The following is a 15,486-nucleotide window of genomic DNA, read 5'->3' on the forward strand; positions in this document are numbered from 1 at the left end:
TTGAAATTTTTAATTGATTGTATGATAATTAACGGTAAAGACTTTTAATGTACATGGGTTTTATTATGGAATTGTTTTATTACTTTGAATAAGATGATCACTAGAATCAAAACTTACGTCGTCAATATAATAATATTATTTTTTTTGCATCCATTTACTTTACGACAAACTTACAAATGTTCTAGTTAAAAACCCTTCTGTATTCCCTGTGCTTTTGAATAATGTATGTAGATAATTTTATATTTATAAATGTACTGCATATATGAAGATATTGACTGACATTTCAACTGATGGAAGTCATATAATACAAAAGTTCAAACATTTTGAAGAAAAGCGCAAACTGTGGCACTGAATTATTTGCAGTCTATCAATTGAACAAGAAAAAAGCCTCGAATCTCTGTTTTAAGTTTAACCCAATTATATGTTTTCCGGCCAAATGCAAATGACATGTAACATTTGGAACATTAACGGATGGAACTATAATGTAAATAGTGACAAATATAGTCTTTTAAGTTCTTGTATTATGCAACGCAATCTACACATACTGGGTATTGCCGAAACACACCTTATGGCTTCTAATTCTGTAAACGTGGATGGTTACTGCTGGTACGGCCATAACCGACGGAATATACATATTCGAGCGAAGAATGGATAGGTTGGTGTAGGACTTTTGGTCCGTAATGACTTTGATCAACAATTCAACATTGAAATTGTTGATGATAACACTGATGGTACGGGGCGCCGAATGGGACTCTTGTGGTTTTGTACTCAAAATTCAATTTTGTACGGACAAAAGTGACTTTTGTTCAACAAAAATAAGCTCAGTTTAACAAAATTTGTATCATACTACAAATTTAAAATTTTGTCAAAATTAACAAAATTGACTTTTGTCTCAACAAAATTGATTTTTGTCTCAACAAAATTGATTTTTGTCTCAACAAAATTGATTTTTGTCTCAACAAAATTGACAGAATTGACTTTTGTCTCAACAAAATTAACAAAATTGACTTTTGTCTCAACAAAATTGACAAAATTGAATTTTGTCTCACAAAATTGAATTTTGTCTCACAAAATTGAATTTTGTCTCACAAAAATAAATTTTGTCTCACAAAAGTCAATTTTGTCTCACAAAAGTTAATTTTGTCTCACAAAATTGAATCTTACCTCACACAATTGACTTTTGTGATTTAATTTCCATATCAGGTAACAAAAGTCAATTTTGTATGCAAATATGTTTATATTTGCATACCTTTTAGACAAAATTGACTTTTGTCATGACAAATATGAATTTTGTCTACAAAAATGAATTTTGTCATGACAAAAATTAATTTTGTCTACACAAATGAATTTTGTCATCACAAAATTGAAGTTCTCACAAAACAAGTCTGTAGCACATAGTTTTGTAAGACAAAAAATATTTTGTTATGACAGAATTGAATTTTGTACAAAACCACAAGAGTCCCATTCGGCGCCCCGTAGATGGTATAATGTGGGTACAGTTTAAAGATAAACGTTGTAATGCCAATATGTTTTACGTTTGCGTCGTCTACCTGCCACCAGAAAACTCAACTAGAGCAGTCAATGTACACGAATTTATGGAAACATTAATGACACATATATACACAATCCCACAAGGTAATTTGTTCTATCTGTGTGGTGATTTTAACAGTCGTTGTTCTGATTTCTCGGATTCAATCGAAGGAATAGATTGCTTACCAGAGCGCGATATAGTCGACTTTCAGACAAACGGATATGGGAACATTTTTTGTGATTTTCTAATTGATGTTAATTGTTGCATACTTAATGGTCGGAAAACTTTAACCAACGACTTTACCTTTGTATCAACACGCGGTTCCAGTGTAGTGGACTATTGTATTTTACCATATGAAATGTTGGATTCATTTAACTCCTTTAGCGTAACAAGAGCTACTACTATCATTCCAAGTCTTGGCGAGCCCGGTAGATATGACCTTCGTAAAATAGTACCTGACCATTCACTATTGACATGGAATATGTGCCTATATTTTCCAATTGAAGACCAAGTCAGTAAAAATAAAGACAAAAATCAAACTGTTACTAAAATAATTAAATATGATACTAAAAGTTTACCGGAAAATTGGCTTATCGGTGATTCTATTGTAACAGAAATTAATCGTGTGATATTGCTGTTGGAACAATCTGAAGCTTCACAACAAAATATCGATAAAATGTATGAACATTTTGTATCGGTACTGAAAAAAGAAATGTCCGAAAAGTTATCAAGTAAAGAAATTCGAATTAGTAATGCGTTTAACAACAAAGCTAGAAAATATAAAAAACCGTGGTGGAATTCCGAGCTTACTATGTTGTGGAATGATGTTTGTAAAGCGGAGAAAAACTGGAATAAATGTCGTCTTAGTCACAAAAAATTAAAGGGAACTGCGTCATATCTTTGTCCAAAAACGAAAACTATTTGATCGAGGTGTCCAAAGATCAAAACGTCAATATTGGCATTCAATGCAAGAGGAATTAATTAATTCGCAAGGAAACCCAAAAGAATTTTGGCGGAAAATTGGCAGGATCGGAGTAGGGAGCGAGCGTCAAAATACTATTCCAATGGAGATCAAATTAAATGATGGATCAATATGTGATGATAAGGATATAGTTATAAATAAATGGAAATATGATTTTGAAGAAATGTTAAATAGAAATAGCGATACTAGTATTAGTAATGAAATAGAAAATTGTAATAGTGATATAATTTGTGATGAAATTTTAGATGGTGAAATTACCAGTAGCGAAGTGTATAATGTAGTGAAAATATCAAAATGTGGTAAATCTCCTGGCGTTGATGATATTCCAGTTGAATTATATAAAAATCCTACAGCATTGAATGCGCTTATCCGTGTTTTTAATATATGTTATAATTCCGGTAAAGTGCCAGCTATGTGGAATAAATGTATCATTACACCGATCCCCAAGTCATCCACGGCAGATCCCAGAGATCCGATGTCCTATAGAGGAATAAGTCTAGCACCAGTGGCGTATAAACTATACTGTGGCGTCCTGAATGCACATCTGACCGGAAAACTTACCGAACTTGAAGTGATCAATGACGAACAGAATGGTTTCAGAAAGAGTCGCAGTACCATAGACCATCAATCAACTTTAACAACTATCATTGAAACAAGAAAACTTTGTAAACTTTCAACATTTTGTGCATTTGTAGATTTTAAAAAAGCATATGACTGGGTTAATCGTAATTTGTTGTTTAGTAAATTAGAATCCTTAGGTTTAAGTACCAAACTGTTAAATGCTTTACATTCTTTATATTATAATGTTCAATCTTGTGTCAAGATAAATGGCAATTTGACTGATTGGTTTGGAGTAAATTCTGGCCTAAAACAAGGCTGCATATTATCGCCGTTATTATTCAATATTTTCATAAATAACTTAGTTGATGACATCAAGAGCTTAGATATTGGTATAAATGTAAATGGTGAAAAGATTTGTATATTGTTATATGCAGACGATGTAGTTTTATTAGCCGAAAATGAAGATGACCTTCAAAGAATATTAGATGTTTTAAGTATATGGTGTAATGTAAATGACTTAATTGTAAATATGGAAAAGTCAAAAATTGTTCATTTTAGAACACAATCTGTGACACAAACAAATTTTGAATTTATGTTGAACGGAAACCAGTTAGATATTGTATCAAAATATATGTATCTTGGTTTATTATTAAATGAGTTTTTGGATTATAACGAGATGGCGAAAATTGTAGCAAAATCAGCCAGCAGATCGTTAGGTTTACTAATTGCTAAATGTAAAGCAAATGGTGGTTTTGAATATTCTACTTTTACTAAGCTTTTTGACACTCTTGTTATGTCTGTAATTGAATATGGTGCTGCGATATGGGGAAGTAAAGAATACTCTTGTATAAATGCTGTAAAAAGTAGGGCAATGCGTTTTTTCATGGGTGTTGGAAAGTACACACCTAACTTAGCCCTATATGGTGATATGGGCTGGATGCCATGTATTGTAAAACAATGGACATGTATTTTTAGAACTTATAGTAGATTTACAAAAATGTGTGATAATAGAATAAACAAAAAAGTTTTTATATGGGCAAATAATATATGCAATAATAGACTGAAAAATTGGAATTTCAGAGTACACACAAAGTTTAAAGAACTTGATATGGAACATTTTTGTAATACTAATTTGATTATTGATAAACATGTTATAAAAAATATTTAGAATATCTGTTTCAATAGATTTAAAGAGCAATGGTATATTGATTTAATGTCAAACGAGCGTAGTAAACTACGTACTTACAGACTGTTCAAAAATGAATTTGGTGAAGAAAATTACTTATTAAAAATTATACCTGGTAAATATAGGAGTGCCTATGCCAAATTTAGAAGTGGTACGGCTCCTTTGAAAATTGAGACCGGAAGGTATGAAGGTCTTTTAGTTGAAAATAGAATTTGTTATAACAGTATTTGTAATGAAAATCTTTTAATTGAAGATAAAAACATGTTTTAATGAATTGTCCTGTGTATGAAGATTTGCGTTGTTATTTGTTTTATCAAGCATCTCTATTTTATGTTAATTTTATGCAATTGTCTGATGACGATAAATTTATATTTTTATTCACAAATGAAAATATGTACTTTTATACTGCCAAAATCTGCAATGACATTTTATTGAAAAGAAAATGTATTTTATATAGCTAATTTTAGTGTAAATATTGTATATATACATTTTAGATAGTCTCTCATAACTCTTTTTAGAATGGCTCTTGTATGTTTTATGATGTTGTTTTATCAACTGTTTGTATGTTTTATATAATGAATGGTGAGACTTAAATAAAATATTGTCTTGTCTTGTCTTTTCTTGTAATTGATTCAATTTATACTTATTACTAAAAGACGAATAAGGCCTTAGGGTAAAATTAACGTAATGCCCCTCTGCTACGGCGGGGACACTAAAGAAAAACACGATTACAATCAATTTTGGTTTGATATTTTTCAGAGTAAATACATGATAACCGGTATTTTTCTACGTGTAATGTATTTGAGGATAACTAAGTTTGAGAGTTTATATTATCAATAGATTTGTTTCTGACTTAACCATTAGCGCACACATTTTATTTGAAAAGTTTGACGTTCAGAGTGAGAGGTTGAGTCAGTAATATGACAGTTGTTGTCCATTCGTTAGATGTGTTTTATCATTTGATTTTGCCAATTGATTAGGGACTTTCCGTTTTGAATTTTCCTCGGTGTTCAGTATTTTTGTTATTTAACTTTTTTTTCATATTCTGTATGTGCATGATGTGAGTATCTGAACACTAAATAAGATACACCACGTCCATTTATCACAAGTTAAGGATTTGTCAATGCATCCGTAAGTCTTGCCTATGTTAATTTGTTTTCCAATACATCCGTAAGTCTTGCCTATGTATATGCGTTCTCATATGCATCCGTAAGTCTTGCCTATGTCAATGCCCTATATATGCATCCGTTAGTCTTGCCTATGTCAAAGCGTTCTCATATGCATTTGCAAGTTTGCCTATGTCAATGCGTTCTAATATGCACCCGTAAGTCTTGCCTATGTCAATGCGTTCTCATATGCATCCGTAAGTCTGACCTATGACGAAATCTGGTTTCACATACATCACATCTATAAGGTTGTTCACCTGTATGTGTTCTCATATGTTCCTGCAAGATATCAAGCCGACTAAATCCTTTACCACACACATCACACAAATAAGGTTTTTCACCGGTACAAAATGTATGTGTTGTCGTATGATTCTTTAACTCACTAGTTTTAGGAAATCTTCTGTCGCACACATCACACTTAAAATTATGTTTTTCACCAGTGTGTATTTTCATGTGCAGACGTAGTTTAGGGTGCAATCAACAGTTTTTTACGTGATGTCATTCTGTAACAGGGCATGTAATAGTGGACCCATCATGCAGAAGTCAGATATTCATAGTTATATAAATATCTATACATCAATGGAAAGATAATTCTATGAACTTTCTGAATAAATAAAAAAAAATCCAACATCTCTTGTTTAAACATGCAAATTGGTACAAGTTATCAGCTGGAAATTAGGCATTTTCCCCCTAAAAAACCTTAAAAACAGACCACATTTGGACACACGGATCAGTAACCTGTGCATATATTTGAGATTTCTTATAATATGCATTTCGAAGAGCTTATCCGGCTGATTTAAGAAAATGTAGTTTCAGCCTACGTTCGCCTGCTCCGAAAGGAGCTATCTTACCTGACAAATCAAAGTGCTTTTTGCAACAGGTGAAAATCAGCTGTTTATGGAGTTGCCTCCCATATAGTAGGAAGTCACAAAAACATTTTTTTTTTTTAAATCTTGACAAAAGTGGCATTTTAATTGAACTTCAATATATGTTTTTCACATTGAACATAAAAAACATACAACTTTTTCATTTAGTGGTATATAAATAGCAGGGAATTCCATCAGTATGTAAATCTCACTGGGGAAATACCCCTAGTTTTTAGTACGAGACTGTTTATAGCACCCTTAGATCGTTGGTTAAACCGTTTACTGCATACATCACATTTATAAGGTTTATCACCCGTGTGTATTTTTGTGTGTACCTTTAACTGGCATTTGTAACTAAAAGATTTACCACATAATTTACATGTATAGGGGTTTTCGTCAGAATGTGTTCCCATGTGTATTAGTAAATCTTGTTTTTGGCGAAATTCTTCATCACATACTTTACATTTTTTAGGTGTTTCAAACGTATGTGTTCTCATATGTCCCTTTAAGGTATCACGTCGACTAAATCCTCTACTACATACATCACATATAAATGGTTTAACACCAGTATGAGTTTTAATGTGTGTCTTTAAGACACTATTTTGACGAAACCTTCTGTCGCATACGTCACATTTAAAAGGGTTTTCTCCAGTGTGTATACGCATGTGTGGCTTTAAGTGCTGCTTTTGACTAAAACCTTTACTACATATATCACAGTTATAAGGTTTATCACCAGTGTGTGTATTCATGTGTGTCTGTAAGCTACCACTTTTGGCAAATCCTTTACCGCATACATCACAGGTATAAGGTTTATCACCAGTATGCTTTGTCATGTGCGTCTTTAATTGACTAGGTTGATGAAACCCTTTACCACATACATCACAGTTATAAGGTTTAGCATCATTGTGTAAACGCATGTGTGATTTTAATTGACAAGATCGTTTATACGCCTTCAGTTCACACACACGTCACAATTAAAAGGTTTATCATCATTGTGTATACGCATGTGTGACTTTAAGTGCTGTTCAAGACCAAAACTTTTACCACATACATCACAGTTAAAAGGTTTATCATCAATGTGTATACTCATGTGTTTCTGTAAATTTTGCCGTCGATTAAAATCTTTACCACATAACCCGCAATTATAAGGTTTATCGTCATTGTGTATACGCATGTGTGAATTTAATTGACTGGGTCGTTGAAAAGCTTTCGCACACACGTCACAATTGAAAGGTTTATCGTCATTGTGGAGACGCATGTGTGACTTTAAGTGTTGTTCAAGACTAAAACTTTTACCACATACATCACAGTTAAAACGTTTATCATCAGGCTGAGTTCGGTTTTGAGTATGCGCTTGTAAGAAAAGTGTTTTATTAAATCCTTTATTATATAATATGTCACATTTAAACGTTGTATTGCCAGATCGAATTGTTATATGTTCCTCGGACTTATTTACAGCTCTAGACCTTTTACCTCGCGCTTGATAAGTAGTGTCGGATTTTTTGAAACTTTTCAATCTATTACGACACACTTGAAAAGTTTCAGACTTTTCAACACTTTTCAATCCCCTACCACGCGCTTGAATAGTAGTGTCAGATTTTTCGAAGCTTTTTAATCTATTACCACACACTTGAAAAGTTTCGGACTTTTCAACACTTTTCAATCCTTTATCACACACTTGACCATTATTCTCGTACTTTTCTTCCGTTGTCAACCCTTTATTACACACTTGACCAGTATGCTCGGTCATATTTTTTTGTTCCAATCCTTTACTACCAGTACAATTGTTTTCCACAGCAGTAAATCTCGTGTCTCCCTTTGTTAAAAATTACCTGTGTTTTGACCAAGGGATACATTCATAGAATTCGCTGGGTTTTTTTTGGCTGTCAGTCATTTCTCTTGGTTTTTTTTATTTCATCTTCGCTGTTTTTCTTCTATTTCTGGCCTTAAAAAAAGAAAAATAGTCGTTAACACAGTTGAATCCTTTTTGAATTTCTAAGCATTGCAGGTTATTTAGTAAACATGGTAAAGATTGGTTTGTTCTATTCAACGATTATTCCCATGATGTAGTATTTAATAATGACCCCATGAAATAATGTCCGCCGAACTTCATCATGTTCATCCTGTGAGATCTTCTCCGAACATTGTTAATCAGAGATCATTTGTTGATAGTCATATCAGTCAACTTTTCATCCGAGATCATTTGTTGATGGTCATATCAGTCACCTAATCATCAGATATCATTTGTTAATGGTCATATCAGTCACCTAATCATCAGAGATCATTTGTTGATGTCATATCAGTCACTTAATCATCAGATATCATTTGTTGATGGTCGTATCAGTCACCTAACCATCATAGATCATTTGTTGATGTCTTATTAGTCACCTAATCATCAGATATCATTTGTTGATGGTCATATCAGTCATCTAATCATCAGAGATCATTTGTTGGTGGTCATATCAGTCACCTTATCATCAGATATCATGTGTTGATGTCATATCAGTCACCTAATAATCAGAGATCATTTGTTTGTGTCTTATCAGTCACCTAATCATCAGAGATCATTTTTTGATGGTCATATCAGTCACCTTATCATCAGAGATCATTTTTTGATGGTCATATCAGTCACCTAATCATCAGAGATCATTTGTTGATGGTCATATCAGTCACCTAACCATCAGAGATCATTTTTGATGTCATATCATTCAATTTTTCATCCGAAATTATTTGTTGGTGGTCATATCAGTCACCTAAGCATCCGAGATCATTTGTCGATGGTCATATCAGTCACATTATCATCAGAGATCATTTCTTGATGGTCATACAAGTGACTTAATCATCAGATATTATTTCTTGATGGTCATATAAGTCTATAAGTCACCTATTCATCAGAGATCATTTCTTGATGGTCATATCAGTTACTTACTCATCAGAGATCATTTGTTGATGGTCATATCAGTCACCTATTCATCAGAGATCCTTTGTTGATGGTCATATCAGTCACCTAATCATCAGATATTATTTTTGATGGTCATATCAGTCACCTTACCATCAGATATCATTTGTTGATGTCATATTAGTCACCTAATCATCAGAGATCATTTGCTGATCTCATATTAGTCACCTAATAATCAGAGATCATTTGTTAATGGTCATATCAGTCACCTAATCATCAGAGATCATTTGTTGATGTCATATCAGTCACTTAATCATCAGAGATCATTTGCTGATGGTCGTATCAGTCACATTACCATCAGAGATCATTTGTTGATGTCGTATTAGTCTCCTTATCATCAGAAATCATTTGTTGATGGTCATATCAGTCACCTAATCATCAGAGATCATTTGTTGATGGTAATATCAGTCACCTAATCATCAGATATCATGTGTTGATGTCATATTAGTCACCTAATCATCAGAAATCATTTGTTGATGTCTTATCAGTCACCTAATCATCAGAGATCATTTTTTGATGGTCATATCAGTCACCTGATCATCATAGATCATTTGTTGATGGTCATATCAGTCACCTAATCATCAGAGATCCTTTGTTGATGGTCATATCAGTCACCTAACCATCATAGATCATTTTTGATATCATATCATTCAATTTTTCATTCGAGATCATTTGTTGATGGTCATATCAGTCACCTTTTCATCAGATTCATTTCTTGATGGTCATATTAGTCACCTTATCATCAGAGATCATTTCTTGATGGTCATACCAGTGACTTATTCATCAGAGATTATTTCTTGATGGTCATATCAGTCACCTATTCATCAGAGATCATTTCTTGATGGTCATATCAGTGACTTATTCATCAGAGATTATTTCTTGATGGTCATATCAGTCACCTATTCATCAGAGATCATTTCTTGATGGTCATATCAGTGACTTACTCATCAGAGATCATTTGTTGATGGTCATATCAGTTACCGATTCATCAGAGATCATTGGTTGATGGTCATTTCAGTCACCTTATCATCAGATATCATTTTTATCCAGTGGGTCATTCTTTTTGTGTAATGGTACAACCTTATCTTCTTTGAGTCTGTTTGGAAACTCACCGGATTCTATGGTGTTATTTAATAATGTTGTTATGTGTTTGTTGAGTACTGGTGCACCAGCTCGTAGTAGTTTAGATGATATCTGATTTACGCCAGTAGCTTTTTTATATTGATCTTTTGCACAAGTTTGTTTACTGTGTCAACATGTATAGGTTTAAAATCAAAAGGTTTATCATGTTGTATTTGAGATTTAAATTTTAAAAATACTGGGATGTGTTTTTTCTTCAAAAATAGTACCTTTGCCTATGTCATTGGCAACATTAACAAAAAAAGTATTAAAGTTGTCAAAAAGATCTTTAGTGTCGTTTAAAATTTTATTATCATCCACAAGCCATATAATATAGACCATTTTAATACACTTGGGACAAAACAGAGCTTTGCGTATTGAATAGATACATGTCTATAGTACTTCCGTATCGTATTAAATATAATGTAGATACTGGTCTACTTGCTACAATCGGGACAAGATAGTGTAAGAGTTTGGCATACTGAATAAGTACATGTCTACATTACTTCGTATTGAAAAGATACCGATAGACTACATGTAGTACTACGTATTGTAAAGATACATGTACCTTGGCATATATGATAGATACTCGTCTTTTTGTTACACTCGGGCAATATAGGGCTTGGTGTATTGAATAGATATGTCTACTTTAGTTGTGTACTTGTTTCATTCGGACAAGATATAGCTTGGCGTATTGAAAATATACCTGTCTATTTATTACACTCGGGCAATATAGAGCTTGGTGTATTGAATAGATATGTCTACTTTAGTTGTGTACTTGTTTCATTCGGACAAGATATAGCTTGGCGTATTGAAAATATACCTGTCTATTTATTACACTTGGGCAATATAGAGCTTGGTGTATTGACTAGATACTTGTCTACGTGGTACACTCAGGCAATATATAGCTTAGTGTATTGACTAGATACTTGTATACTTGCTACACTCATGACAAGAGAGAGCTACGCGTTTTGAATAGATACCGGACTATTTGTGACACTCGTGACGGGATAGAGTTTGGCGTACTAGATATATACCGGTCTACCTGTTACACTCAGGGCAAGATAGAGCATGGCGTATTGAATAGATACCCGTTTACTTGTTACACAAGAGACAAGATTGAACTTGACGTATTGAAAATCATCTGTCTACTTGTTACACTCAGTACAAGATAGTGTGGCAAATTGAATATTATTTAGTACTGAGATATCCGTCTACATGTTACACTTCGGACAAAATAGAGCTTGGACTTGAATTGTGTGTATGTACACTATCTTATACTTTCTCTGAATGGTAATTCGAGTGTGTGTGTGTGTGTGTGTGTGTGTTCTCTTTCTTAACTGTCTCCAAATTCTTAAGACTCTATGAAAGGCTGGCTGATATTATCAGATTATTACATAGCATTTTTCATATCGCATGTATTATCAGCCCTAGGTTCAATATCAGCCCAAGAGCCGAATGGCTCGAGGGCTGATAATACATGCGACATGAAAATTGACATGTCATGATCTTTTTATCATATGCTTCAACAATGGAGAAAAATTCAGAATAACAGATTCATATATTGATCCTTTTACGTGGTTCCCAAAAAGAAGTTCAGAGAGGGAAAGTTCACGCACGTTGGACCACTTAAGTACATTCGATATGAAATATTTCTATCATATATATAATGAATCAACATAGAAGAAAACATTTTAATATGGAAGAATCGACAAAAAAAATAATTCAACAATGAAGATAATGAACAGTTTGGAAAAGTTAACTTTTTTAAAGTAATTTTCTAAATTTTGTTTGAAGCTTAAAAAAATGCATATATATGATAATTTGTTTTGGTTTTTTTTCCCTGTTTTTTTTATTATTATTATTTTACCCAATATACTTTCCACTATCCAAATAATTGTTTTGTACACTACTTTGTAATGTTTTTCATTGAAAACGTAACATTAAGGTGTATTTTCCGGAATTTGCCGAGTATCAACGGAATGCCATGCGATAACGTTACGGAAAGGCATGTGATAACAATCGAAGCATGTGATAAACTTTCTTATCACACATTTGTTATGAATACCTTAGGTTTTGTATATGCAATAACCTCAAAATTGCCCGCGGCAAAAAAGAGTATATTGATATTGTGCCCTGATTCCAAATGATGTGACGTCATTGCGTCCTTAACGACAACGGCGAACAATGACGTAATTGAACCTTTTTCTCCTCTCTGCAAAGCTCGAGGCCGATATGGGAGTCTCGGGATGATACCAGGGCCAATATGGAAAAGGGCATGTTATAATCTGTACATATCAACCCGCTAAGCACCAATTCAAAAAATATGGGATTTACGTTAATTTAATGCTATTATCATACAGTAAAAATCATATGTTATTTAGTCTAAGTATATGATAAAGTATGTTATTACTTATGTCTTGAGATTTGATTGTGAAATTGTTTATGAGGCTGTTCATATAACATCAAATCTATACATGCATATTCATACTAGTATTAAAAACAAGAAAATGTATGTTACACAAATAAATATGTATATATATATATGGAATTAACTAGCACATTTTGAATTTTGTATTTGCACCAAATATAAAAAAAGAAGATGTGGTATATGATTGCCAATGGGACAACTGTCCACAAGAGACCAAAATGACACAGACATTAACAACTATAGGTCATCGTACGGCCTTCAACAATAAGCAAAGCCCATATCGCATAGTCAGCTATAAAAAGCCCCGATAAGACAATGTAAAACTATTCAAACGAGAAAACTAACGGCCTTATAAAGTTGGGCGTTTTTCAATAAAAACGTATTTTCTTGTCCTATCCACTTTAAAAAAAAATGTGTTTGATCTTTGCAAGTAATTTTTTGTGCAGTCAGTACATTGAATTAGATTTAACATATTTAAGCAAAGAAACAGTTTATTTTTAGAGGGATTGATAAGAAATTGACTCCTGAATGGTCCAAAACAACCAAAATGGCATGTCCCTAGACCGCCTGTTCAACATTCATACTCTAAAATATCGTAAAAAAATGAAGAAATAAATGTTTTTTTCACTTTACATAAGTTCTTTTATAATTCAAAAGTATATTCAGAGCAAACATATTCTAATAAACACATTTCAATATAGGTTTTTTAATTTCAGAAGGTGTGTCCCTCTCAAAATGTCCACTACGAAACGAAGTCATTAAAATTTGCCAATAAACAGTTTTATAAAATCAATGTAATTTTTGTTTGCAAGAAATATATACATTAGGGTCTTACAAAAGAAGTGATGCATTAATAACGGCAATTAAATTGTTGGTAAGAAAAATTGAGCACATCAAATGGACCAGAGTGATACCGTATTTTTGATAATGTCCCCTACGAAACGGGTCAAATATCCTTCAGTATCTGGTTTTAAAATTATGAAAAAAATATCAGTGTACAGCTTGATAAATGCTTTGATGAATACAATCAGTCTTGTTATTATTGCAATATAGGGATTGTGGGGGAAAAATAAAACATGCGAATACGTCCCTTACGAAACGGTCCCCTACGAAACAAGTATGGGAGAAAAACATTTCGTAGTGGACACTACCACTACCATGGAGTCTTTTTTTAATCTTTTTTCAATTATATTCGTGCAAAACAAATAACAAGGGTTAGTTTCATGTAATTTTTATTATGTTTTTATTAACATATAATAGGGTTGATGTCTACTACGAAACTTTTTGTCCACTACGAAACGGTTTTGTCCACTACGAAACGCATCAAAATGTCCACTACGTAACGTGAGTTGAACCTTCATATGTGAAGTACTGTCTAATCTTTATCGATAAAAATGGTTTTCCAATTCAGAAAAAAATGATATTTTTCTAGTATTTAAAGTAAACAAACTGGAATGTCAATAGGAAACATTTAAAATTGCAAAAAATATGTGTGTTTAGAAGAAATTTCGTAGGGGACAAAAGTCCCCTACGAAACAGTACACAAATTATGAAAATAATATCATTTTAAAGAATATTTAAGATTGCACTTTTTGTTTACAAACAGGTCTATAATAGAGGTATTCAAAATAACTCTTGAAATGAAATTTTAGACAAGTTCATTTTCCATTTTTTTTTATGTCTGAAAGTAGCTTTTATTGAAAAACGCCCATTTATATAAAAAAAAAATTGAACGAAAAACGAATATGTAACACATAAACAAACGACAACCACTGATTTACAGGCTCCTGACTTGGGACAGGCACATACATAAAAGAAATAGAATAAGTAGACAGCTCTCTCACAAGCAAAAAAAACCCTATAATCCATTGATTTCCAGACATAAACATGCAAACTTTAAAATAGAAAAAGAACCTAAATCATTTTAGATTGTCTTTAATTTTTTAGGGTGGCAAGGACTTTTTTTATAGTTTTTTTAGATGGGCAAGGACTTTTTTTAAAGAATTTAAAAGGATGGGCATTAACTTTTTTAATGAAACAATATTAAGAATGCACCGGCCCATCCATCTGGTCAGTAAATATTGAACGGCCCCTAAAAACTTAATTTGTTAAAATGGAAATTTACCATTGCGAGATTTTTTTATCATAACTTTGACTGTTATGTTAATAATTTAAAAACATGACCTTATATTTAAATATGATATTTATCGTGCAGATTTAACACGCGATCTTGTACTTGTACATTGTATTATTTTTATGTAATCAGGGTGGAGACCCTGGGTTCGTGTATTTTTCATTTCCTTGTTATCTTAAATTAAACTACAGGTGAAGTTTTTATTCCTGTATAGAGAGTTGATAAAGGGACATTTAGTACTTCATGTCATGTTTATATTGAATGGTTGTAAAAGTTTATCATCCACTATACAAATAAATTTCATATCCAAAATCTTTGGCTTTGCGGAGTGTAATTTAGTAAACATTAGAATGTCGTCTGTACATGTAAATGTATATATGGATTATTTACTATACATTTACATTTTTTCTCTAATGGTAAGATTATTAATTCATTCCTTATTTTTTTTAATAAAAAGGTATTTACTTTTAAGAAATTTGAATTGAGTGCTATATTTGTTTATAAATTGACAATTGCTTTATTGAATAGTCAACTTATTACTCTACAGTCCA

The 15,486-nt window shown here is 32.4% G+C and overlaps 1 pseudogene; it reads right to left on the bottom strand.

Annotated features, from left to right (window-relative positions):
* Window positions 1–5,397: 5,397 nt before the first annotated feature.
* On the bottom strand, window positions 5,398–8,062 carry LOC139492639 (zinc finger protein 234-like; annotated as a pseudogene).
* Window positions 8,063–15,486: the final 7,424 nt, after the last annotated feature.

This window comes from Mytilus edulis, chromosome 10, assembly GCF_963676685.1.
Source record: "Mytilus edulis chromosome 10, xbMytEdul2.2, whole genome shotgun sequence".
NCBI classification, from domain to species: domain Eukaryota; kingdom Metazoa; phylum Mollusca; class Bivalvia; order Mytilida; family Mytilidae; genus Mytilus; species Mytilus edulis.